General features: G+C 39.6%; 1 protein-coding gene across 1 annotated transcript in view; it reads left to right on the top strand.

Annotated features, from left to right (window-relative positions):
- The first annotated feature begins 5,596 nt into the window (after positions 1-5,596).
- LOC149084281 (dolichyl-diphosphooligosaccharide--protein glycosyltransferase subunit 4) overlaps positions 5,597-27,845 on the top strand; it is an 89,650-nt gene continuing 67,401 nt past the window's right edge. Inside the window, exon 1 of the mRNA XM_089234655.1 lies at positions 5,597-5,604. The gene's annotated coding sequence lies outside the window, so the exon portion shown is untranslated. The remainder of the gene's footprint in view (positions 5,605-27,845) is intronic.

Below are 27,845 nucleotides of genomic sequence, written 5' to 3'. Positions count from 1 at the left end.
TACTACCGAATGAGTTGTGCCGGAAATGTGGGAGTGTACCTAACAGTCTGAGTGCCTATCTAGTGTTGTCTGATTTTCCAGTGCTGCCATCGATATTTTAAATTGTGAGTGAAGCGTAATGATTGAATATTTGTACTGTTGTAGGACTGTTGCTCTCAGTGGCGCGATTTTTTAATGTGAGATCGACTAGCCTTCAGGGCTCAAAGTTGAAAATCAACCAACGCTGTGGCACATTGGCTTACTAAGAGTGGGGAACTCTGACACAAATCTGTAGTTACGTCGATCCTTCTTTGAGTGGTTATATGAGAATGAACAGAATCAGAGCGTTATCTAAAGCTAGAGATCGCCATCTAGCTATCGCGTAGACAAAATACACCCGACGTCGATTCCCGCAATAGTACGGTAGTGCTTCAGAGAGATATTCGGGCTTTTTTCTTGAAATACAACTTTCGATTTTATGGAACTTAATCCATTGAAAAAAAATCGATCCACCAGTGTGGCTCCCCAAAGAAAAACTTGGAAACAACCCCGCCCCCTAAAATTTGCGGACTCGTAGATTGTCACCCACGACATGTAACCTTCATTGACCCATCCAACCCCAATCTTGCTATAACCCATGTCTGTAAAACTTAAGAGCATCATAAGGCCCCGGGCATGGCCCCCCACATCCTGAAGCAGGGCCCCTAGGCTGGGATCTTTCACGTTCCCTTTTATGATGAATTTATAGTTGAAAAAACAAAAAAATGATGAAAATCATCCCAGGCCCCAGGGCTGGAGCCTTGTTAGTCCACCCCTTGTGGGGGCCACGGCCCCAGACCGAGTGATGTTATAGGGCTCCCACTACCTGATTGCAAGTACCAGAAGTATAGGGCCTAATTTACATAAATACTTTACTTTCGGAAATAATATACCATTTCATATATACCAACCAAATTCCATAACCCAATTTCATATTTTCGTACCCCTCTATTTCTCAAACAATCATCACTCGAACTCCTCCCCCCCCACCTTGTCATTAAAGTCAGCAAACGCGAACACCCCCCCCCCCCCCCACCACGAGTGGTGACGTATTACTTGAAAATATGAGACCCCTTGTATCCCATATATATAAATATGACCATTCGTTATAACGATATATTCAACATTATTTTAGTATTGCATTGCAGGTTCACTAGGACGGAATTGAATTCGTTATAACCGATAAGCATCCAACTGTTTGTTTCTGTTTTTGTAGGCTGATGTTCACGTATACGGCATTAAGATATTTGTAGCTCCCACTGACTACCTTACAACTCATTTTCTAATTTCTTTATGAAATCATAAAGTATAGCCTATACGTAAACTTCAGCAATTGAAACTGCAGTACAGAAAGCATCAGCATAAATCTTTTTTCAAATATAGGTAAGAGGAGGCTAAGTTTGATAAAATAAAACTTGATAAAGAGCGACTTTTATCGAAGTTGCCCATTACACTATGAAATTTTTTGTCAAACGTATTTTATAAATGATCTTTGACAAAGAACTTTCATAGTGTAATACCGGCCTAAGATACGCATTGCGAAGGTTGTGGATTCGAATCCCACTAACTCGACTGAGGCTTTTTTGTTTTTCTCATTACTATCTTCGTTTTTTTAATGTATGATTAAATGTGATTCATTCATATCTCCAGTATCCAATCAAAATAAGCATGCTTTTATAAATAAATGTTCTATTTATATTATGTCTGACATGATAGAATCAAAACAGGATGAATCTTACTTGTTTTTTTAAAAAATCATATTAAGTTATTGTCAATAGTACACAGCCCAAGAAATTTTAAGGATCAAACCCCCGTAAAAGCAGAAAAAATACAAATAGAAAAAACATAAAACTTAATTGTTTCAATATTTAAATTGCAAAGGTGATTAATAAACTAAAAAAGTAAGGGTTTTAACGCAGATTTCGCATGAATAGCGAGTATGAAATGACATAAAATTTATTTTTTTGTTGCATAGATTTTTTTTTAATTATAAAAAAATCCATGTTTATAATTTTTTTGAAGGAAAACTCATTTGTTCTTGATGTATTATATCCTCGTAACAGAATGCACTTCTTTCAAATGTTCTCTGTAATCACAAAATGTTCTAAACTTTGCAGAACGGTTCTCTTCAAAGCAAGAAATGGAACCTTCACATAAAATTTTGTGGACATTTCTCGCGTGTTTCCTTAATAAGGGGGGGGGGGGGATTTACTTTTGAAATCCTTTTTTACAGACGCCACAAATTTCTCTCGCCAACATGACATACAAGTCCTTTATATATTCTAGAAACCTTGATACAAGTCGCCAAGCAGGACAAGTCACCGCTAAGCGAGGAAGGGAGGGGAATCTCCCTTTTTGGTGACGTCAAAATGATGTTTTTTGATTGGTTGCTGGTTTTGGGTCTACCGCAGGCTGCAGACGCACGTCTTTCGTTGTCATAGCAACGAGTGATGCGGTTCCCTCGTAGCTTCCTCTTCACTGCAAAGTTAACCTGAAACGAACTATAGTTTCGAGGGGGAGGGGAGGACCAGAGACATGTTTCCCTTCCTTTGGGCCTTGCAACAAAACGAAGGATTTTCAGTGCGATAAGGGGAAGAGAGGGATCCTCCAAATTCTTATAATTTACAATTGCGGCTGGAAGCCTTTGTTCTGGAACTCTAGGAGGGTTTTTCATCTTTCCTCTTGTATGATTTTTAGGCTGAAAAATTAGAATAATATGTTTCATGATAGTGAAACAAACCAATTAGTTATTCGTGGAAATGCTTGAAAAATCAAAGGGTAATGAATATATTCCCGCGTCCAGGTACGATTGATGTCACGGCGCGGTACCGGTAACGTTGTGTATATTTATCAACTACATCGATGAGACTATTGACTGATGCCTTTTAATCTTTTACACGGCAGAATAGCAATAAGCATCCTTATGATTTTCAGCAGTAAATGAGTATATATAAAGTAATGAATAAGTAATGGGTATAGAGCAGTTTTTTCAGTGTGCGTCGCTGTTTCTAGGGGCATCGCCAACCTTTATGTGGGGTGTCGTGGCGACATGGGCGAAGATACGGAGGGGCAGGGGGGGGGCATTGCTCTCCCCGCGTCAAAGGTGGAGTCGACTGATCTAATGTATAAATGTATATATGAATTGACATCATCATCATCGTGCCTGCCCCCCCGCCCCCAAACTTCCAAGTCTCTCTCCGCCTATGCGTGGTGAGCTTGAGATTTTGATCTGTGCACCTATTTATGCTTTGAAGTTCTTTTATACGGGAAAATATCTATTAATCTATCCTGAAGACCCGCTGACGAATCATGAATTAGGCAAGGGAGCAATGGTTGACAAAAGTTTGTGAACCATTGATATAGGGAAAAGTGTTCCACTGGTAGAGGGATTAACTTTACAAAATATTTGGGATTGCCAATGCTAAAATAAGGAGGCGAGATATCTTGTTAATGCCACTCAAAGGGTTGAGATCCGTCTGAAATCAGCAATAAAATGTACTGTCTCAAGTCTGTTGCTGTGACTACTGTTTAGTATTGAGATTCTATGATGCTCATTTTATTCTCATGCTTAATGGACTTAATGCTTAATTATAGGGTGTATGGGAAAGACCCCTTGGACCTGAAATGACTTGCAAACAAAAATAGCTACAGCTACGCAACTCCTTACAAGGAAAGGGTCCCACAGATATGTCTTCAAAAATTTTAATTAAAAAAAAGCGCTTTCAGTGCAATATTTGAGCTATGTTCAAATGGTGATTGGTATGATTGGTATTGCTTTAGCAACACAAACAAATATGTTCCAGCGTCCCTGTTGCTATGCATATTGGCTTCTATCTTTAAGGCCCTCCGCACACGGAGCGATTACTGGGCGAGCGAACTACGATTCTTTTTTCCCTCTCCCTCACTTCTCAACTAAATGAGTTGGAGACCGCTAACGGCGCGATTGCTTAGCGATTTTTACGCATCGCGATTGCCGAGCGAGTGATTGGTGTTTCGAGCGATCTGAAAAGAGGTGCGATTCTAATCGAATCGTCCAAATCGTCAGGTAAAAATGGAGGCCTTCAATCTAAAATTTGTCAGTTTCGTTGAGAGATATCCGGAATTGTTCGACTACACGAGGGCCAGTTACTCCAGGTAGGATGCTAAGTGAAATAGGGAAGTAAATTTATCACGTATGTATAGGGTGACCATACGTCCCGTATTTCCCGGGACAGTCCCGGTATTTTCTGTTTTTTTGGCCGTCCCGACTTTTCGGCAAAAGTGTCCCGGTTTTTCCCGTATTTTACACGAAGCCTAGTTGAATTTTTATTCTTTATTGAAGTCAAAGATTGACGTTATCTTTCAACTCATAAATTATTTTATGATAATTACATCTATATATGAGAATACTAATCTCCCACATTTGCCTTGGTGAACTTTTTTTTTTCGTGGAATACATTTTAATCCACTGCAATTTGCAGTAATGCATCATTTCCCGCCATTGTGATTTATCCGTAATTTCTTACGGATTCAAACAATATTTGGCAACTTAGTGTGGTTTTGGCGTCGTTTTTGGCGATAATTGGCGATGTCCCGTATTTTCCCGTATTTGGAATCCCAATGTCCCGTATTTCTCTCGAGGAAATATGGTCAGTCTACGTATGTAGCTTTTTTTTTCATATAATAAACAATACTAATTCATCGCAGTGTAGCTATTTTTTCATTGTTTACATACATGAACGTGATGAAAACTGGACATATTTTCATGGCATTCAGCCGGTACGGGATGAATTTTTTTTTTTTTTGGCTTAATATAGTAGGATTTGCTTTTAATGGGGATCCGTGAAAAATTCCGGCCTGTGGGGGGGGGTGCGAAAGAACGTTATATCTCACGTGCTTTCAGCTGGGTATGCAATGTTATCGTAAACTTTATGTTAAAAACTTAAGACAATAATGTGATTTGCTTTTCGATGATTTAATAAATGAATTAGGTTTGAATTAGGTTCTGCTTATTTATTATGCGGCTCGTGATAATTTTTTTGTTGTGAAGAAAATTACAAGGCAGAGAACAGGTGGAAGAACTGGCGGGAAAGTAGGAAGAGCACGGGTGCAAAGGCGAAAAATCGTCCAGTTCGCTAGCGCAAAAAATCGGCCCATTAGCGGATACCAATCGTACGAATCGTATAATCGCCCGTATCGTTGAAAATTCGCCGCGATCGCTCATGACTCGTCGCTTGACTCGCTCGCCCAGTAATCGCTCCGTGTGCGGAGGGCCTTATTCTAATTTCCTTGATGTTTTTGCTTTCGTCATGACCTTGGCATCTCCCTTTTTCTGTCAATCCCTTTTTTCTTTAATGATTAGGTGATGGTCATAGTAGCCAAAAACCCTGTATAATTATTATTGTATTGTATTTTTCGCAACGTGTAAATCGGCAACCCGAGAACACTGAGCTCCTAATAATCTTTACTTCTAGCTCAGTTTTTATCCGAGAAGGATCAGTGTTGTTTGTTGATAACTAAGAAATTAAATATTCATTTTTTCTTTCGAATTAGCAACCACTTTCTGCAAAGAAAGACATTACAGACGATTCGTCAGTGTTTTCTGCGGTGAGTATTTAATTTTTGTTTTCTGCTGTTTCCAGTCATACCCGTGGGAAAGATAAGACCGGGAAATGTTTGAAAACACGAATGTTTAAGTATTTGAGACCCCACAATCGATCGAGCTCGGGCTTAATCAGGCTTCAGTATAAGATTTTATTTTTATTTTTTTTCTTCTCGCAATCAGCAGCAACTAATACTTGTTGTTTTCTTAATTACGAATATTAATTTACATTTTAGATATATCGTAGTAGTCGTTTAATTATCAAAAAGAACGACACAGACAGATGAAATTTTATCTACTAAAATACTAACTGAAATGGCCTGTTTTTAGAAGAAATTTCTAAAAAACAGCGTTAAAAGATTGGTAGAAACTGTCAATCGCGGATCCGGATTCGGGGGGGGGGGGGGTGATCGCCCCTACCAAGAACCCAATAATTTTGGGAAAATTTGTCTGTCTCGTAAAATACAAGAGGATCCGATGCACTTACGCAATTGGGCGTTCCCCTAACATATCGCCCTGGATCCGGCCTGCCTCCACTCCATTTGCAGCTGAAGATGCTTGACTCCATTCCATTTGCAGCTGATGATGTCTGCCTTCTCTCAGGCATGAATAGAAATTGGAAGTGATGGGAACAACCGTCCCTTCCAATAGCAGAATAATATGGGCAAAGTTGTCGGTCTTGTAAAATCGAGATGGCCAAACAAATTTACACAATTTGCCCCACTTGTCATATATTGGATCTGCTTCTGGAGGTGGTACCATGGCGCAACCATGAGTTTAATTATGGATATGTCTTTTAGACCTTGTTGCGGTTCAATGCCACATGTTTAGTTTGTTAATTAAACCTGAGGAAGAGCTCAGATGCTTGAATCTTCACATGCATAAGGTCTTGTATGATTTGTTTCCACAAGATCTATGTTCATGCAGCCAGAGGTATAGCATAAAAAAAATTTTGTTACAAAATAATATGAGCAGTTGGCGTGGTGCTGAGAGGAGATGAGGTATTAAAACCCAGGGTCATATAATAAGGGCTGTCTCATATGCCCGTGAGACGGCACCGGCTGAAGTAATGCGTGATGTCACTGCTGTGACAGAACCGAGTAAGTCTAATTTTTGTTACCTAATTAACTATGGTAGTTTGCAATAATTGATAACATTTTGCAGATCTGCTGAAAATAATTTATGTATTTTTCAATTTTTAATTCTAAAATTGTAAAATAAAGTTTTGTTATAGGTTTACTATGTGTAATAAAGTTTTCTATAATCATTTCAAAAAATAGTCGGGCAGTAAAAAAATTTAGCCGTACCATACACTGAGATCTGCGCAGAGAGGTTAAGAAGTATAACGTTGATAGCGCAACTTAAACTTGTTGTATGTATGGAAAAGCAGTTTTCAGTGCTGCCCAGAGTTCACCCTGACTTTTTATCAATTGTAGCAATTTGGCTAATCAGATGGAAAAAGTTGTAGCCAAATGAGAGAGAACCTCAGCCAAATTGACATGTCATAAAATGCGGATTCCAAAACAATTGATATCAAGTTCAAGATGAAAATATAAATTAAAATGCAAATCATGTATAAATAAAAATTGTTTAATATAAAATGTAAATTACAGTACAAAAAATATTTTAGTTCTCAAGAATTGGAACAGCTGTCGTATGGTCCGCCACTTGGCGATTTTTTGGCGCGAAACATGTTTGATGGCCCGACGATGAGTCGCCAAGGCCGTCAAACACTACGGATGCCGAAAAAAAAATCATCAGCGTGCAAAACATAATAGAAATCACCAAGCATGAATATAGAAAAAAATATCAGTTTAAAAAAATCACATCTGGACCATTTTTTTAATAATAAACAGATCCATGCATTAAAACTAAAACCTGGACCCTTTTTTAAATAATAAATGGATCCGGGCATGTTGAATAAATAAATATTCTATGCATTAAAACTAAACTAACCTTTTTTTAATAATAAATGGATCTGGGCGTGAAAAACTGAAGTTCATTTTAAATAATAAACCAATAAGACAGAAGGCATGGCAATGGATGAATAAATAATAAATAGAACGAAATAATAAAATGGTATGTTACAACCTGACCAGATAATAATCCAAATGACATGAGCTACAGAAGGGAGGAATAATTATCCAAGGAACGCGCTGGAAATGGAACAACGGTTGTTTTTAATTTTTGAAAAAATGTGGTGAACAAAAGAAAAATCCTGTTCGGAGAAGCCAGCGCCATCTGGTATCACTCAGCAAAAACTGAAAAGATGTTAAAAAATATGGCAACCCAGAGCCCCATTATGACGGTCTTGGCGACTTATCGCGAGGAAAAAGTCGCCAAAGTTGTGGCGGACCATCTGTTCCCAAGAATTTGCAGAGATTTTTATGTCCACAATTCAAAAGCATTTTCAAAATTTGATTGTTGCCTGTTGGGACCATTTACAGGAACAGAAATACTGTTATTTATATTTTTTACATTCTAACTGAACAAATTCTGTTTGATTCTGAGGCAGAGATGCCACTCCACTCTTCCTGAGACCCAGGCTGTTGGCAAAATCTGGGTCCTTTTTGAGTGAAAGTTGGTCCCCCCCATCATTTACAGGCACCCCTGTGAATCAAACAAATAACTGATTCCTAAAAACAAGTTCAATCCAAAGATTTAGGGAGAAAGTGCCCGAAATCCATCCCCTGCCGTAAATTTGTCCGTTCACCTCTCTAATCTGCGTGCTATCTTGCGAAAGTGCCATAAAACACTTCAGACCCATTCTGTTGACTACTTGCAGTTATGCAGTTGCTTTGCTCTCTTCATTAACTCTAATTTTTCAAAAATAGCTTTTGTTATAACTTGTTACAGTGCGAAATCAACTTTGCAGTTATATTTATGCCTTACGGAAAGTTTTTTGTTTCATGAATTAATGAGATTGATACTTATAGATCGCTAGGCCTATAGTCAGGAACAGTCACAAGTTTTGCTATAGCTGAATTCCTGAAAACTTTTTTCCTGACTACTTAAGATTCGTTTTGATTGATGTATGATCACTTGTCGACATTTTTATACTGTGGTTAACACTTCTGTTTTATTCATGAAGAAAAGCTGATTATATAAATATAATAAAGTAAGAGAAATATATCTTATTATTTTGGATCTGTTGATATATCCTTATTACTAATGATGTGTGTGAGTGTAAGTAATTATAACCAGAATATTCAATTGAAGACAGACACATATTTAATAGATTTAAACACTAAAAGTGAGAGACAACATCTGTTGCTGTTCAGACTTGAGCAGCCATGTTTTCTGTACTGTTGCCAAAACTCTGAAACTAAATACTTTATTAATGTGTTGCCAGATACCAAAAACAGAAATAAATAAATTGTTTGTCCATAACATAATATTCTAACACTTTCCCTTGTTAATAAAACAAACAATTCCGTTACAATACAAGTCCTATTTTAGCGGACAGTGTCACTAATCTTGGCTTGTGCAATGGCTTTGTCATCATATCGGCCAACTGATACTCTGTAGAGACCTTTTGTACTACAATCTCTCCTATCACTTTTTCACGAATGAAGAAATGTTTAATGCTAATGTGCTTTGTGCGGCGATGGAATTTTGGATTTTGTGTGAGTCTTATAGCTGTGTTATTATAAATTTGGATCACTGGAACTTCAAGTTGAACAACTGCTTTGTACATCCTTTGCAACCAAATTGCTTCTTTACAGCATTCATTTGCTGCAACAATTTCTGCTTTAGTGGTTGATGTTGCTACCTTAGATTGTTGACTGAGCCATGAGACAGCTCCACCAGCATACAAGATCACCACTCCTGTAGTTGAGCGACCAGTCTTTTCACATCCTGCAAAGTCAGCATCACTATAACATTCCAATCCATCACTCTGGGATTGCAGTTATATCTGTAGATAATGCCTTTACTTGTGGAACTTGCAATGTATCTGAGAACACGTTTGGCTTTCACCCAATCTTTTGATTCTCTAGCTTGCACGATAAAACTCCAACATTGTATGCTAGGTTGGGTCTGGTGCCGCCTACCATAAGATTCATGATAGCTCTGACTACTTCTCTGTAAGGAAATGATTCATTCGCTTGTGATTCAAGGTCATTTTCCTCTGACGACACTTTCAAAATAGGTGTATGAACCAGTCTATAATTTTCCATACCAAATTTCTTCAGCATTTTCTTTGCATATGCTTGTTGGCTACCTTTTGTTTCCATTAGAAAACTTTTCAATTTCCAATCCTAAGAAGTAGGATTGGTTTGATTAGCTGGTTTACTGGCAACTTTTTAAATTTCATTTTCAACTGTTTAATGAAATTTTCAGCTTCTTGCTGATCAGTGGCTGCGACTAGGCCATTATCTATATATATAAATTGAATTTTCTGTGTGTGTGTGTGTGTGTATGTTCTCTATACAAATCTACAATTTTAGATCGATCGTCGCCAAATTTTGCATATATACCAAATGGGACCAGACTTGAACGATTGGCTACTTTAAAATTTCGCCAGACCAGGGCAAATGCCCTAAACGGGCAAAAAACTGTCCGGCAACAATGGTTTTTGGGCCTCAACAATCACTTTCCGAACGTTTACTTTGGTTACCGTGGTTCCCTAGCAATGCGTTTCAGACGTGTATATGCCTTTACAACGGTTTGTCACTTCTTTAATCCTGTTAGTATATGTATAATAGTTTATGCCTTTATAATGGTTTGCCACATTTTCAATATACTCTCAGTAATGAGGCTTTTTGAATAGACGTCATAATCATCATCAGCATCGCTTTGAGAGTCAGGAAAAGGGTGATCCTCATAGAAATCAGTGCTAAAATTGTCGATTTTACTGTAGAAATGCGGAAATTAGTGGGATTTTCCGCCCCATCAATAATTTTAAAAATTGTATTGAATTCTCGATTTTTGAAATATTCAGTTCGCTTAGAAATATACGAAGCCCAGGAGATTAAATATGAAGTAATTAGCCAAACCTATACTTTTGAGTTGGATATTCGAGCAATATCATTGATTTCATTTATATCTTCTCAAGTATGAAAATTAATGTCTCCATATTGTCTCTTTTTATATTTATTTGCATAAATTCATATGGGTTAGGATATTTTAAAATTAGTTATGAGTCCGTGAAAAGTGCATTGAAAAAATTCCACAGCTTTAACTAAGGATTTTTGATTTTTGGAACTGGAACAGGCAGAGATGGATAACTTGAAGTTCAGGGGGGGGGGAATCGAAATAGCTAGCGCCCCTTAAAAAAAAAAAATTATATTAATTTCTACGTTTCTGTGTAAATCTATATTTGTTTATTTCATGAATCGCGCAGGTCGCCATATTGGTTAACTTGGACACGGTTTGTATGTCCCTCAAGAAAAAGAGAGGGAGATATCACGTGATCCAAAAAAGCCTCATTGAAGAAACCCCGGGCAGCGCCGGGTATTATAGCTAGTCAACATATAAAGCTGCAAGTAATTTTCTGTTATGATCAGAGATCATAACAGAAACTGCTGAAATGTACTGAAATGTACTGCAGTCTTTATGGTCTTAAGCAAGCTCCTCGCTGCTGGAACAAGTGTTTTGGAGATTTGTAGTGATTGACAATGGAATAATCTATTCAATTTACTTTAATTAACAAAAACAAATCACAAAATCGCTACAAATGCATGGCACGGATATAACACACGCGAGCAACAACGTGCCAAAACCACAACAGAAAAACAAGCGTCACATCACCACGGCTTTGACTTCTCTTCAAAACAACGAGGAAAAATATTACATCCGGACGGCTTTCACTTGTCTAAAATATTTACGGGATAGTCCCTACAGTAGCCCCCCGCCAGCGCAGCGAGATGATTGCTACACAAAGTGTATAAATGTTGATACTTCAAGTTAAATTTTACTTTGCGCCCACATCTAGTCACCACCTGAGATTTCACATTGGAATCACTTGACAAGTCCTTGGCATGAGTACAGTCAGCTGTTGGAGATGAGGTAGTTGTTCGAGATGAGGTAGCGGTTGGCAGATCAGTGTCTTTCATCACATATGCAGGCTTGACACGATCAATATTCACTGTCACCATACGACCTTGTACAATAATTTTGAAAACTTTATCCCCATGAGAGACAACTTGATGTGGACCAGTATATGGAGGCTGAAGGCTTCGACGAAGAGCATCAGTCCGCAAGAAGACATGTGAGCATGTCTTTAGGTCTTTGCTGACGAAGATTGTTGTTGATCCATGCGCCTGATTTGAAGTAGTACACAAGTTCTGCACAGTTTATCGCAACCTGCCAATGAAAGTCGCTTGATCTGGACTGTCACTGAGAGGCGTCAAAAATTCTCCAGGCAGGCGAATCGGAACCCCATATAGCATTTCTGCTGCTGTAGCCTGGATATCTTCTTTCCAAGCAGCACGGCAGCCTAGCAGAATGGAAGGGAGAATTTTACTCTAGCTGCTTGTAGCATGGGCCATGATTGCAGATTTTAGTTGCCTGTGAAATCTTTCCACCTGCCCATTAGCAGGCGGATGAGACGTGCGATGACGGATAATACCAAGCCAGGGGACCAGAGCAGAGAAGAGCGATGATTCGAACTGGACACCTTGGTCTGATGTTAACCGAAGAGGAGGGCCAAAACGAGCAACCCAGCTGGCATAAAAAACTTCTGCCACTGTGTTGGCGGAACTGTCCACCAGAGGTACAGCTTCTGGCCATTTAGAAAAACAGTTGATCATAATGAGACAGTACCGGGACCCTTCGGAGGGAGGAAGCGGTCCTACCAGGTCAATATGAACATGCTGAAACCTGGAACTACATGGCTGAAAAATGCCTGGCTTGCTCTTGGTGTGTGTGGAGACTTTTGACCTCTGGCAATTGATGCAATTGCGAGCCCAAGAAGAAATATCACTTCTTAACGAGGGCCACACATACCATTGTTGTACCAGCTTGATTGAGGCTTCAACACCAGGATGAGAGACCGTGGAGCTTTTCAAATATTGGTCGATGAAAGTTGCGTGGGACGACTAGACAGATATGGCCGGTAGATGTGTCGCAAAAAAAATCCAATGGAGGGTCGCCCACTGGGATGGCCTGAAATGTCAAAGAGGATGGAATGACGCCAGATATCAACTGTTGGAGTTCCTCATCTTCTGCTTGTTGTTGTGCCATTTCCTTGAAGTCGAACATTGATGGTGTATTAATCTGATATTTGCACTCTTGATAGTGCATCAGCCACTACATTGTCTGTGCCCTTGAGATATCTGATGTCTGTAGTAAATTGGCTAATGTAGTCCAAGTGTCTCAGTTGGCGTGGAGAGCACTTGTCTTTTTGTGTAAATGCCTTTTGAAAAATGTCTTTGTGTAAATGCATAGGAAAGTGGCGGTGATCAGAAAAAAGCACGAAACCGCGGCCTTCCACCATATGGCGGAAATATTTGATTGCCATGTACGCTGCCAACAGCTCTCTATCATATGCACTGTACTTCTGCTGGGCTGGAGATAAAGTCTTGGAGTAAAATGCCAATGGTTGCCAATCTTTTCCTACCTGTTGCCGAAGCACAGCTCCCACAGCGGTGTCAGATGCATCAACCACAATAGCTAAGGCAGCTGTAGGTGACTGATGGTATAATGTGATTGCTTCAGCTAGGTCATCCTTACACTTTTGGAATGCTTTGGTGGACTCGTCTGACCACTCGATAGGCCTTTTATCATTCTTTTCGGCACCCTTTAGGTAATTATTCAGCACTGCTTGAGATTGTGCAGCATGAGGAATGAAACGGCTGTAGAAATTATTGATGGCCAGAAATCGACGCAGTTTCTTCAAGGTATCTGGTTTAGGAAAGTTTATGATTGCTGAGACTTTGTCAGGAAGAGGTAAAATGCCTTTTTCATCTACAGTGTGACCCAGGAATTTCAGAGCCTTGACCAAGAACGCACTTGGAAGCGTTGACGAGAACACCAAATTCTTGAAACCTCTGGAAAACTTGTTTCAGATGGTCAACATGCTGACTTTCACTTTCTGAGGCCACTAAGACATCATCAAAATATGGTATACAAAAGTTCAATCCTCTGAGAACATAATGTATAAACCGTTGAAAGGTTGCAGCCGCGTTGGATAGACTGAAAGGCATGAATACCAACTCAAAAAGTCCAAATGGTGTTGTCACAGCAGTCTTTGGGATATCTTGCTCTTTTACTGGAATTTGGTGGAATGCCTTGGCTAAGTCAAGCGTGGAGAATATCTGTTTGCCTTCCAACATTTGTACACAGTCTTGAATGTGTGGGGCTGGATACCTGTCCGGCACCGTTACACTATTGAGCTTTCGATAATCGCCACATGGGCGCCAGTCACCATTGCTTTTCTTCACCATGTGAAGTGGTGAGGCCCAACTGCTTTTTGATGGTCTGCATATTCCAAGAGCCATGAGATATTCAAATTCTTGTTTAGCAGCCTTCAGCTTGTCTGCAGGTAATCGCCTTGGCTTCGCATAGACCGGTGGCCCCTTCGTCTCGATGAAGTGTAGCACATCGTGTTGAACTTGTCGGGGACCCACGGAAGCTTCTGTTAGTGTTGGGAATTCTGCTAGCAGGCGGTGAAAGATTGAGTTTCCATCCATGGACTTCACTTGAATTTGTGGTGCAGTTGAGATTTGACCTTTTGATCGAAGTTATGTTAAAGGATCAACCAGACATCCTTGTCAAACATCAACTAACAGGCCAAAGTGACGTAGGAAATCTGCCCCAATGATGGGTTGTGAAATTGCTGCAACAATAAATGGCCAGTGAAATGTCCTTCGTAGTCCTAGGCTCAACTTAAGCAGGCGTTGGCCAAAGGTTCTAATGGCAGTTCCATTTGCTGCAAAAAGCTGTAATTTTCCAGGCTGACGACTTGATTCTGCAGTTGTGGCAGAAATTACAGAGACATCCGCGCCTGTATCAATGAGGAACTTCACGGAAGATGATTGGTCAGAAAGATATAGACAGAAGCACTCGAGTTTGCCGTCACTCTGAGCATTGAGTGATGGCCCAGCTAGTTTCCCTGCAGGTTGAAACTACAAGGCTGGACACATTTAGTTGCTTTTTCTTTGAAACGGTAGTGGTACCAACAGTGCTGGTAGTTTCTGTCACGGCTTCTGGAACGCTGACGAGATCCGCTGCGATTTCTTGATTGGGATCGAGCACACGTTTCAAGATGCTCCAAACGGGAAGAAATATCCATTAGAATGGTCTGCATTTGTGAAGCTTCAGTTGACACGGCATGAACTGCAGTGGAGCTTTCCGCGGCGGCAAGTATGGCATCGGCCATTTCTGCCAATTTATCCTGGCTATCATTGGATATTGCTAATATTTGCTGAACATTTGTAGGCAGCCACTGGAGGAAAAGAGACCTCAAAATATCATCACTCACCCGTTGCCCAGCTTTACTTCACATTTCCAGGAGAAGGCGTGATGGTTTCCGATCACCCAGTTGCAATACAGAAATTAGGTCGCGCAACCGCTGTTCCTTCGAGTCCGCATACTGCGTGCACAAACAGTGTTTTAGTGTAGCGTAAGATGTTGCAGTGGGCGGGCTGGTGATAATGTCCCCGACAACAGAGAGCTCCTCGGGTTGCAAGGCAGATACGATGTGATGGTACTTTGTCACCTCGGCTGTCACTCCTGCCAGAAGAAACTGACTTTCCATCTGCCTAAACCAGATCTCTGGATTTGCTCACCAAAACGCTGGAGCTTTTACAGAAACATGGGAGATTTCTGCCGAACCAGTTGCGTTTTGATCTGTCATTTTTATCTGCTTGAATTTTTTCATTGCCTGTTCTCTTCACAATATAGGTCACCAGTTGTAGTGATTGACAATGGAATAATCTATTCAATTTACTTTAATTAACAAAAACAAATCACAAAATCACTACAAATGCATGGCACGGACATAACACGCGAGCAACAACGTGCCAAAACCACAACAGAAAAACAAGCGTCACATCACCACAGCTTTGACTTCCCTCTAAAACAACTTGGAAAAATATTACATCCGGACGGCTTTGACTTCTCTAAAATATTTACAGGATAGTCCCTACAGATTTTTTGCTTTGAATCCTAGTTTCAACAAAAAATCTCCAAAACACTTGTTCCAGCAGCAAGGAGCTTGCTTAAGACCATAAAGACTGCACTTGAGTCTACACACATTACTTGTCCCTTCATTAGCCTATAACCTTTAGCTTGTTGCATATGGATGGTTTCTTCTAGATCACCATATAAAAATGCTGTAGAGACATCAAATTGAGTCAAATGCAATTTCTCACTTGCTGCAATACTGATTATTGAGCGTATTGTTCCTAACTTGGTTACCAGACTGAAGGTTTGATTGTAATCAGTACCATGATGTTGTCTGGATCCTTTGATTACAAGTCTCGCTTTATACTTGTCAGTACTACCATCTGGATTCTTCTTGATAGGATACACCCACTTACATGGTATAGCTTTCAATCTGTTAGGTAATGGCTGTAGAATCCATGTACAATTTTCTCTTAAGGAATTCATTTCAGAGTCCATGGCTTTCTTCCAAAATGTACTGTCTGTACAATTGACTGCATCTTGATAAGTTTCTGGTTCATTTGCATCAGCCATGAAGACATCTGCCAACATAATGTAGTCTTCAAACCTTTCAGGCTTTTTCAACTCATTTCTGTTCCTGAGCTGTCTGATGCTTGTTCCAGCCTCTTCATCTTCATTTTCTGAGCTACAGCTATCTTTCTCTGATTCTTCATCATGGGTATACTTTCCATTTGAAAGTTCTTCATGTAGATAATTTCTTTCAATTGGAAATGTCAAGAAAATACATTGCTGTATTTTCAATCTGTAAGGGCTTCTCTTGAAATACCACATCACGACAGCAAATTACTGTCTGAAGGTTTTTAGCAACTGGCTGTTGCGAAGATATATTTTGGAAAGAAAAAAATTCAACTGCCTCTGCGGGTAATCGGACCCACGTCCTTTCACTTTCCGGGTGAACGCACTAGACTACAGAACTCGGCCAAACTCACAACTGCTCCGGCCGTCCATGTACGGTCCCTTTCAGTGTACACGAGCTCCAAGGAAAGATTGACAGATTCTGTGTCTCTGTAGTCTAGTGGTCTAGGGCGTTCACCCGGAAAGTGAAAGGACGTGGGTTTGATTCTCCGCAGGGGCAGTTGAATTTTTTCTCTTTCCAAAATATATCTTCGCAACAGCCAGTTGTTAAAAACCTCCGTATGGTAGCGGAGAGTGACATCATCTTTGTATAAATTACTGTCTGTCTTCGATATAGATGCAATACCTTTCATCTCCACCTTATCCGATAAGACAACCCTTTGTTGCTTTCATATTCATCATCTTCCTTTTTTATTTTTGATATGAGCAGACTGACCCAATGAATATGCATATGCCTTATTCGAGGCTTCTTTTTCATCCATAGCTCAAACAGACTTTCATTGTGAACCGAAGATTTTCCAGTCCTGTTCAGAATATAAGCTGAAGTATTGATAAACTCTACCCATAGGAAAGCCGGGAAGCTCATTTCTTTGTTGGAGTACTTGAGAGTTCTTGCCATCTATATTCAAAATATATTTTCGCAACAGCCAGTTGTTAAAAACCTTCGTATGGTAGCGGAGAGTATGGTAGCACCAAGCCACTGGTGTGGGTGGTTTGCTGGTCTTGGATGTCATTAGATTTTTCCACCGTGGCCCATGTCTCCTGAGACGGACCAGCTTATATCCCCTAGTGGGACAGAGCGGGTTCACGGTTGGTCTGGTGGTGTCATCTCTACAAGAGTTCTGTCCTCACGTTCACTACTTCCATTTTGTTCAGGAGTATATGGGGCAGTCAATCTTTGAATAATTCCATTCTTGAGAATTCTTTGGACTGCTTCGTTGTCGAACTCTCCACCATTGTCACTCAATACTTGTTCAACTTTATGCTCCAAGTTTTTAGCATGAGCTAAAAAGTCTTCTAGTGCACTTGTAGCCTCTAATTTATTCTTTAAGAAGGAAACACAGCAGAACTTGGTATACTGGTCCTTGAAAACAGCAAAGTATCGATATTTTCTACACTATACATGAAATGGTCCACATATATCTGTAGAGATAAGTTCTCCTGGTTTTGTGGCTTTCTCTCTAGTGCCGAACTGCAAACGATGAGCCTTGCTATAAATACAGGCTTCACATAACTGTTTATCAATATTGATCTTTTTCCATTAATGACTTCACATGCTGTTTATCTTGATGTCCCCATCTTTCATGGTAAAAGCTGAAGAAGAGAATCATACTTGCTTGCCATATTTACTTTGACTGAGGTTTCTGGTATCAGCACTTTAATTTCAGCTTTGAAAAGACCATCACTGATATCTTGTGATCTACTAAGGACTGCTTTGCCATTAATTTTCAGATAACATTTTCTAGATGTTGATTCAAATACACTGTTCTGGTTTCTGTCTTGCATAGCTAATACTAAAAACAGTTTCTTGCTAATATCAGGAACGTACCAGACATCTTGTAAATTTTAAAATTGTTTTCTACCATTTACTATGGCCATTATTTTTATTGCACCTTTCCCTACGGCTGGTAGTACTTTTCCATTTGCTACAGTAAAACCATGCAGATATTCGAATTTTTCAAAGTCTGCAAAGAAATTACTACTCTTGGTAATATGTTTAGATGCACCATTATCTATATACCAATCATCATGATTCACTTCTGCAGCGAAAACATCATCTACAGCCAAGAGAGTGACAGCAGCAGTACCACCACCAACCACCTTTACTCTGATATCTTGCGGAACAATTTGAACTGGGTTTCGGTGGTTTACCATCAGCAATCCATTTATGGCAGTTCTTGACCCAATGTACTTTCAGATGACTGTAATTACATGTACTATATTTCTTACTTGAAGATCTGCTTTCTTCTCTTTTTTGATGATTCTGGGTATTGTGTTTGAAACTTGCAACTAGTGCTTTGTGACCTGATTCACTTTCATTGATGTCTGTTCTTAATTCCCGCTCATGAGAACATAGCTGTGTCTTTAAATCATCAACAGTTCTTTTTTCTTCACTCAGTAGTAACCAACTTGATTTGAAGGCATGATAACTTTGAGGAAGAGCATCTAGTATCTTGCATATCAGCAGCATATGTGGAAGCTTGGTTTCTTGTTTATTTTCTAAACCTTTTTTTAAGCTCATTCCACATATTCTTCAATTTGGATAAGTTTGCTGCCATATTCTCAGTTGATGACCACTTAAACTGGAAGAACTCTAAATAAATGTTGTACAGTTGATTTTCAGATGTGGCTTCAAATAGCTTGTGTAGCTCTAGCCATACATCCCTAGCACAGTCAAATCTCATTACTTTCTGTAATGTGTCCTCTGTCATTGAATTGGTTAGAACCATCATAGCACAGTTATTTGATTTATTGTCTTCACAATCTTGTATTGACTTACAATAGTTTCTGATGATCCATCCAATGGCTTCTCTGGCAGTTGCATTTTCCCATTCACTATATCTAAGGCCTCACCATAGAAACTTAATGTAAATTTCATCCTATATTTCCATAGTGTCCAGTTTCCTTTGCCACTCAATGGCTTGACGAATCTTGCCAGCTTCTATCCTTATGAATATCACTTGTGGGCTTCTTGACTGGAGTTAGGCTTAGAAACTCATTGTTTACTCACACACACGGCAGAGTCAGCATGAAGAGACCCATAACCTCTTATTATTTTGAATGTTGATATATCCTTATTACTAATGATGTGTATGAATAAGTAATTGTAACCAGAATATTCAACATATTTAATAGAGATTTAAACTCTTAAAGTGAGAGACAACATCTGTTGCTATTCAGACTCATGGAGGAAAGAATAACAGGAGGTGGCGCGACCAGCGCGTCCATTGAGAAAGTATGGGAATCAGGGTTGCCAGATGAAACCAGTGATCGCGCTATTAAAGGGATCAAGTAAGCCCAAACAAACCGTGGCTTCCCATGCTTTCCTATGAAACAGCCCCGTTTTTAAAAAACATTAAAAACAATTTTTTTCACTTCAGAAACTATTTTTTTTTCTCAAATTCTGTATATATATATTTATACAATTGAACAAGAGCTTTGACAATTTTAGTTTTTTGTTTTTGAATATTAATTTCAACAACATGGAACCTTTTGCAAAAATAACCAAAATTTACCCATATCTTGTTCCACAAAATTTCTTCTCAGCATTTTAATTACAAAAAAAATTATGCCAAAGCATGCAACACCTCAGTGCTGAGAGGGAGAGAATGTTTAAAGACACTTGAACAGGCGGTGTTTGAAAAATCTGACTTTTTTTAAAAACATTTAAAAAAACATTACATACGCAAAACATTAGCATATATATAATGCCTTTTAGCTGATTATTTTAAAATATTGTAGAAATATTTCCAGTCCAGGTAGAACAAAAACTCAAACACGGATAATTTTAGATTTCAAATTCAATTTGAAACTGTTTTTTGTCAAATTTTCGTGCATCACTTTAAAAGCAAAAGAATAGGTACAAAATGAAGAGAAAAAAAAAACAGCCCAAGTGATTATTTTCCTAAATACTATAGGCCAGAGAGATGACTTACCATGCTCGTAAAAAAGTTTTTTATTTTCAATACTTTTTTCTCAATACTACATCAACACCGCGGAGGATTCCGATGGGCAGCGTATATTTCAGTAATACGTGTTTGAGAATATGAGAGTGGAATGGAAGAAGGGTGGCAAAATTTATACAGCCTACAGGCAGCAAAATCTGCGGAGGACGCTCAAGCACTTCCAGTACTTTAAGGCACGGGGATGGGAAAATGCTGTTTTCCCCGGGCGGCTGAATCATGTTTTCCCCAGGTGTCAAAAATCCTAGCTACGGCCCTGTCAGAAGGTGCTTGAGCACCTCAGAATTGATTCAGAAATCAATTCCTCATGTAAATGATGAACGAAAATAAAAAGGCAAAATAAACAAATGAAAGAAAAAAATAAGGAAATTGCATTTTATTGAGCTTCATATTATTTTAATTAACTATATTCCCATAGACATTAATGGGCATCAAATTTGCAAAATAAATTGAAGGTACTGAACTAAAAACTTATGACGAGTTGAGAGTGAAAAATGATCTTCCCCTTTCAAAAATAAATTAAAAATATAAAAACCGCTCTCTTATACAAGAATAAAGTTTTATCCTTCCTCTTTGTTAAATCATGTAGATTACCTGAAGATTCATTAAACAGTCATGGTGCTTAAATTTATTTATTATATTTTAAAAGAATTCGATCCGGCAAAACACATGTTGAGTATAGGAAAAAGAGCAGTTTGTTTGGGCTTACTTGTCAGCCCATAGGGTTGCCACAACGGCTTCAATTTTCGTGCCTCATGTTACCTTGTATTCTTTCCTCCATGGTTCAGATTTGAGCAGCCATGTTTTCTTTACTGTTGCCAAAACTCTGAAAATAAATACTTGACTAATAATGTGTTTGTTGTTAGGAACCATCGAGTCTTTCGACTCTTGGTGACTTTATAGATCATGGCTCTCCAAGCTGGTCTGTTATTCACAGCGTGTCTCAGTTGTGCTAGCTTCATTCCAGTGCTTTGCAACATCTCTTCTATCCATCTGGTGCTTGGTCTGCCTCTCCCTCTCGTTCCCTCCATTTTTTCAAGCATTACCATTTTTTCTAGTGAGCCTTCTGTGTGCATTACATGTCCGAAGTAAGAGAGTTTCTGTTTAATGACTTGCTTCTAGAGAATAGTCAACCTTGACTACTTCGATAACCGATTTGTTAGTCCTTTTAGCTGTCCATGGAAAATAATATGTTACCAGATACCAAAAACAGAAATAAATAAATTGTTTGTCCATTAACACAGTGGTTCTCAACCGGGGGCCATATGGCCCCAGGGGCCCTAGGATATTCCAGGGGGGCCATGAATGAAAATCTTGCAAAAGGGGAGCCACGGCTACTGATACGGGGGCCACGAAGAAATTTGTGACATTAAACTTTTTTTAGTCACTCTAACTAAAAAAATTTAATTTCAAACAAAATGCATAGAATATATTTTTCGCAATTTTTCCCCTATTCAAGTAACATTAACATGAGGAAGGAAATAAAAAAAGTGGTTCATGTAATCTCGGTGGTTTTACGACTTAGGGGTGACAGTAGGCCCTGACACAAACTATAGAAGAGGTTTAAGCAAAATGGAATAACTGTAAAGACAAAATTGTGTGTGTTCAGACTTTTCATTCAAAGAGGGCTGCCATAAAGAAAACAAAGATTTGTTGACCATTCATTGACATTTTTTTGAGTGCTGGTAGTAAATGTAATCCAAGAAGTAGATGGGTGGAAAATGAAAGCTTGTAAAAAACCCATCATTTTCATGCAATTACAGACGGATAGCCATTTAGTTTAGCACAAAGCTATCTTCAGCCGGCACTGAGTAGTCTGATGGGGAATATATTTATAAAAATCGAATAGAGAATGATTGCTCTGGGGTATTTTTTATGAATTTTTAAAGGGGGTACCAATCCATTGCCTCTGCTGAAAAGAAATGAAGTCGAATTCGAACTCCAAGAGATCAAATCATACATGGGGAAAAATACCCGCGAAATTTAAAATTTTTTAAAACTACATTGCTGTGATAATGTATTGGAACAGGGGCGTCTTAAGCGAGGGTGCAAGGGGTGCGGCGCGGCAGGTTGTAAGGGGAGGCAGCTTAGACTTAAGACAAAATTTAACACAGTAAAAATTCACGACATCACGCTTTTGAGTCATACTATACCTCGACAACGGGAACAAAATCTGTACCCGTGTGGGACTTATTTTTTGCGCCTCCTACCTATTGCTCTCTTCATAGCCCCTACCTCCTACGTCAGGGAATCTTTCGTGGTTTTCCACGGGGCCCCTTCTACAATTAATTTATAATTTATAGAGTGAAAAAAGAAAAGTTATAAGGATTTAGTCCCGTGCCTCAAGCTGTAGCCGTGTCAGCCCTACCCTTAGAAGGTCATGTCCCTCCCTCACAATTTATCCAAACAACTCCTAACAAAACATTTTTTTCGGCCCTTCATTTTGGATTCTGCACCTCTCCTCCCCCCCCCCCCCCCCAGAGCCGACAGTTCGGTTTTTTTTGGGCAATGGAATTTTTTATACCCATTCACCCCGGATTTAGCATCCTCTTAAGCGGTGTCCCGTGTGGCCGCAATGGGTCGCATGGCCAAGTGCCACCCCTGTACTCTATTACAAGGGCCATTTGTGCATTTTGGTTCCCTCACCTATGGCTCCCACAAGAGCCCGGGATAATTCTCATAATTTTTTGACTTTTTCAGGCTATAAATTAACTATAGAAGGGGCCGTGAGAAATCGGACTGGGAGGAGGTCTGCAAAAGATCCCAACTTAGGGGCCCCATAGCCTCACTCAGAATTTGATCTACAATAGTCAAATGAAGGCAAAGGATAAATTCGGTTTTTCACTTTTCCGGCCCCTGGAATACCGGAAGCGCCTTTGAATAAATTTTCTTAATAAAAATTACCCCGTTAAATATCATCTTTACAGGATAAGTGATGATGGCTCACAAAAATGAGTGCTCTTTCAAGGATTAAGTTATCTGGCATTTATTAAGAATGGTAAAATAATTCTAGAACAAAAACCAAAGACAAAAAAAATTTCTACTTCAAAAGCGGGACGTATGATCACGCACATCATTTTGCACGATAAACAATGATGTGCGGCTTTCTTCTGGAAAAAAAAAAAATCAGGTTTATCTCCAGGTGCCCTTCACCGAAGCCCTATCATCCCTGGCAGGGTCGCCAGTAGGGACGGCACATGAGGCTTCGCACCCGGGCGGCAGGTAAGCTCGAACCGCCCCGTATTGGGACTTCCTCTAAGATTGGCACCACATCTTTAAAAGTTTTTTTTAATCGATACTGTAATGCGTCCTTTTAACTGCCTACTACTGGCCTGAAGCACATCCTAAATAATTTCAATGCAATTTTCCTATCCTACAAGAACAATGTTGTGGACATTAGAAAAAAATTCTAAAAAGGCGTATGACTACATTTAAAGCAATTTAAATCCGTTTATTAGAGACTCACTGCATCTGCTGATTTCTAAAAAAAGTGCAATAAATTCACACGTAAGTCTTCACTTTGAAATGTCCGTAACCCGCTCAATTCGTCTCGTTGTATCTGTCAACTTAAAATTTATGGTTTTTAGTGTTGATAATACGCATGCAAAACCAATGCAGCGACGCGTTTTCACAATCTCCAAAAACTGTTTGGATTTGATAGTTGGAAATGATGTCTAAATGCCAAAGATTTGGAGTTCGAATCAAAATGAAAATGTGTCAAATAAGTGAAATTGTGCTTCGTATAAATGAAATATTTTAATATTGAAAGCTATATATATATAGAGATTAATCGTGCCCGTAGTCAAACGTCTCATAAATGTGAAATTTTGTCATAAAACTGAGAGTGAGGCACGAATCCCCTTGCACACAAGTGGAATTTCGAGGCATTTACGCACAACCAAGCCCGTCTTGGCCATTTTTCTTTTTCTCCTCACCCTTTCTTCCTTTTGTTTCCTTCCTAAATTTATAAAAGTAAAAAGGACATGATCATTATTAAAAGGACTGTTTTCAGATCAAATTGCGGAAGCTCAATTACTTCACTGCAAAGATTTTTACTGTCAGATTTTTTTGGGGGAAATACAGTGAAACCCAAAGTGTATTAAAGACCCTTTATTACTACGCTTTGGTCAAACCCCATTAGACCGGAACTCCAAGAGACCCGAGAAATCACTTTGTAATAACGAAATTTCGTTAGAAAGGAATTTCAGATTTTTATATTGTTTCTATGTAAACATATCCGAGGGATTAGAAAAGTTTTCGTTAAAACGATATTTTTCCCGTTGTAATGGTATTTGTTACACTGACTGTATTTCGTCTCAAGTTATTTTTTTACGTGTATATGCAGGCTGCATGGGTAACACGGCGTATGACACTTTACTGGCGGCTGGTTAGTCTTAGAGACATACCCAAGTAGAAAAAGTATCCAAATCACGTGTCCAACTCAGCTATGTCATTCATTTTGTAAGGGGTTGTATAGCTATAAAATAAAAAAACAACTTTTTATACCGTTCCCGTGTGCCAAAGAACCCAATTAAGAAGTTGTTGCTCTGTCTTTCCCGATGCCAACTAAAGTAATTTCACGTTTCTGAGTGCAATATTCACTGAGATATGCAAATTCGAAAAATTGAGGAAATTTGGGAAAAACAGCATTAAATGCGGGTAAAATGGTTTCCCCTCATTCAATGCTGTTTCTGTCCAACTTTCTTCAAATATCTCAGTGAAAATTTGAACTTAGACAGGTTGAATTTTTTTGTCGGAGACCAGGAAACAAAACTTTCCAATTGGGTTTTGGGGCACAGGGTGTCCGCATAAAAAGTTAACATTTTTATTTTAATAACTATGTAACCCCTGGCAACATGAATCAAATATCTGAGTAATACACATTATTCGGGTACTTTTCCCAACTGGAAGTATGCCTCTAGGACCGCCAATAAATGCCATATGCCATAATGGTTCGCCAGTAAAATGCCATATGCCATAATGGTTCGCCAGTAAAATGCCATATGCCCCGTTACCTATGCGCCCTGTATATGAAATACAGTACGGACTGTTATGTGGAATATTGTGTTGTGTTTAAGCCAACTCGCACGTTGCTTCGTTCGCCTGCGAGAGAGCGGTAACATTATGAACCAAAAAGCCACTTGAAGGTAGCTTGTCATTCAACGAAATATCAGATTTTGACCGTATCGAAATTGAAGTCAACAAACTGATAATTTTCTTATTTGAAAATCTGATTATTTATATTTTCCGATGGGCTTGAAATCCTGTTAATGAATCATTATTATGTTCACACGAACAGTTTTGTCACTGCATACATGATTTCTCTGGAATGAACGGTTCAAACAAATATTTAAAAATTTTTCACAAGTATTTTAGTTCATTTTTTTAAATTCATAGTAGGGCTACAACATGAACCTATATCCTTGTGTAGGAAGCTGTTGAGCAGCCGCTGAAAAGGAAGAAATGTAACGTGACTTTGTGCTCGAGCGAACGAGCAATTTGTAAGAACGTCAAGCTTTAAAAAAGAAAGTATGAGAAGTAGTATGGCAGAGATTGAATTAAGGGATGGTAGAGGACAGTAGTCGTATTTAGGCTACGCTTGTTAATGTTCTGAATTCGAATAAAGTCTGGTTCTTTGAAAACGTTAGTAAAATCCCGGAATACTTGAATTGAAGCCGCGGCCATTTTCCTTAGGAGCCAACAGATTTATCAGAAGTGGGATTCGAAACCGGACTGCAATAGAAGAAAATGTCATTTCTCGTGAGAGGACGAAAGAAAGACTTGGAGATGCTGGCATTGGAGTTGGGAGAGAAGCCGTCTTCAGATGACAGAGTCGCCGATCTGAAGAATCTCATCGTCATGTCCAAGAACTATGAAGAGGACTTTGTTAGAGGACTCCTCGAACAGATCATCGAAACCCGTCAAGAAGAAGCCGAAGCTCTGCGACGGAAAGAAGAAGCCGAAGCTCTGCGACAGAAAGAAGAAGCCGAAGCTCTGCGACGGAAAGAAGAAGCTCTGCGACAGAAGAAAGAAGATGAAGCTCAGCGACAGGAACGAGAGGCCGAGCGGCAGTTCGAACTGGAGCGTCTTCGGATAACATGTGCGGCGTCGCGAAATATCGATGATGACACCGAAAGTCATCGCATCGTACCGTGTGATTTGACCAAGAAGATACAGAAGTTCGACGCGGATAACGGGGATTTGAGTCTGTATTTACAGTACTTCGAATGCCAGGCCGAACTTGCGAGAGTACCAGAGGAACAATGGGTTACTAGCTTATTAGTGTTACTGCCTTACGAAGTGTCCGAAATCGTGATCCGTGAACCCAAGGAGAGGATTAACGACTATGGTTTCGTCAAGGGACTGTTGCTGAATCGATTCAAGCTGACGACAGAGAAGATACGGCAAAAGTTTATCCAGCACTCCCGACGTCTGAAGTCGACTTGGAAGGACTTTGGATATGAATTGAATGTCTTCTTCTCCGAGTGGCTATCTCTTCTGAATGTTACCGAGTTTGAATCATTGAAGAAACTGATCGTCACAGAACAGATGAAATCGCGGGTACCGACGAAAATTCGTGAACATTTCATCGATCAGTGGTCTAGTTTTGTGAACCCTGATGAATTAGCGAAGAAGCTCGATGAATACGAAGTCGTGAGATCCGAGATCGAGGATGTAAAAAGTCACAAGTTCACCGGGACTGATGAACGAAGATCCGGATTTTGGGATGACCAAAGGGTAGATGCTCACCGAAGAACCGTTGCTCAGGATCGAATTGTGCACGTGGATCCAAGGAGAGACATGATGATGGGAACGACTTTGAACCGGAACAATCGACCTCGTATGAGTGAAGTTCGTGACGGCGAGGGACAACGTGTCAGGCCAACGGTTCCGAGAGACAATAAGCGGCAAGACTGGGAGCCCAGATGTTTTTCGTGTGGATACCTGGGTCATGTGTCGCGTGATTGTCCAAGAAAGAAGAATTTAACATGCCGGCTGTGTGGTGTGGCCGGTCATATTCAAAAGCACTGTGATCAGACTACAACGAAGAAAGTCAACTTGGCAGCAAATGGTTGTGCTGATTGTTACGAAGGAAACTGCATCAAAAATGCTAGGATCAATGATGGGCGTCTCATCTCATGTTTGATCGACACTGGAAGTAGTGTGACATTGTTGAAGAAGTCCGTAGCGGAGGATATGAAGCTCAAGTATGTGCCGAAATCAGAAGAATTATTCGGTTATGGAGATCTGGTGAAGCCATCAGCAGTTGCACTTGGGAAACTTAACGTGGATTTGGAAGTGGATGGTGCAAAGTCAGCTGTGGATGTGTTGGTCGTCGATGATAATGCACAGTCGTATGATTTGATAGTTGGACGGAACTATCTGATGTCGCCGGAAATTGAGTTTGCCGGGAGTGGAGGAAGACTGCGCGTGTGGCACGCAAGTGAGTTGCCATGTGTTCGAGATGTCGGAGTCGAGGAGAAAAGTATAGAGCTGATGACCATGAATCCAGAAGAAGTTGACGGTGCAACGATGGAGGTCATCGATGCCAGAACAGAAGATGTGGAGGACGGACTGGT

Source organism: Pholcus phalangioides, unplaced genomic scaffold (assembly GCF_987345545.1).
Source record: "Pholcus phalangioides strain wild (caught in Gottingen) unplaced genomic scaffold, Ppha-v1.0 ptg000008l_1, whole genome shotgun sequence".
Classification (NCBI taxonomy): domain Eukaryota; kingdom Metazoa; phylum Arthropoda; class Arachnida; order Araneae; family Pholcidae; genus Pholcus; species Pholcus phalangioides.
This window is presented reverse-complemented; position numbering and strand designations above follow the sequence as displayed.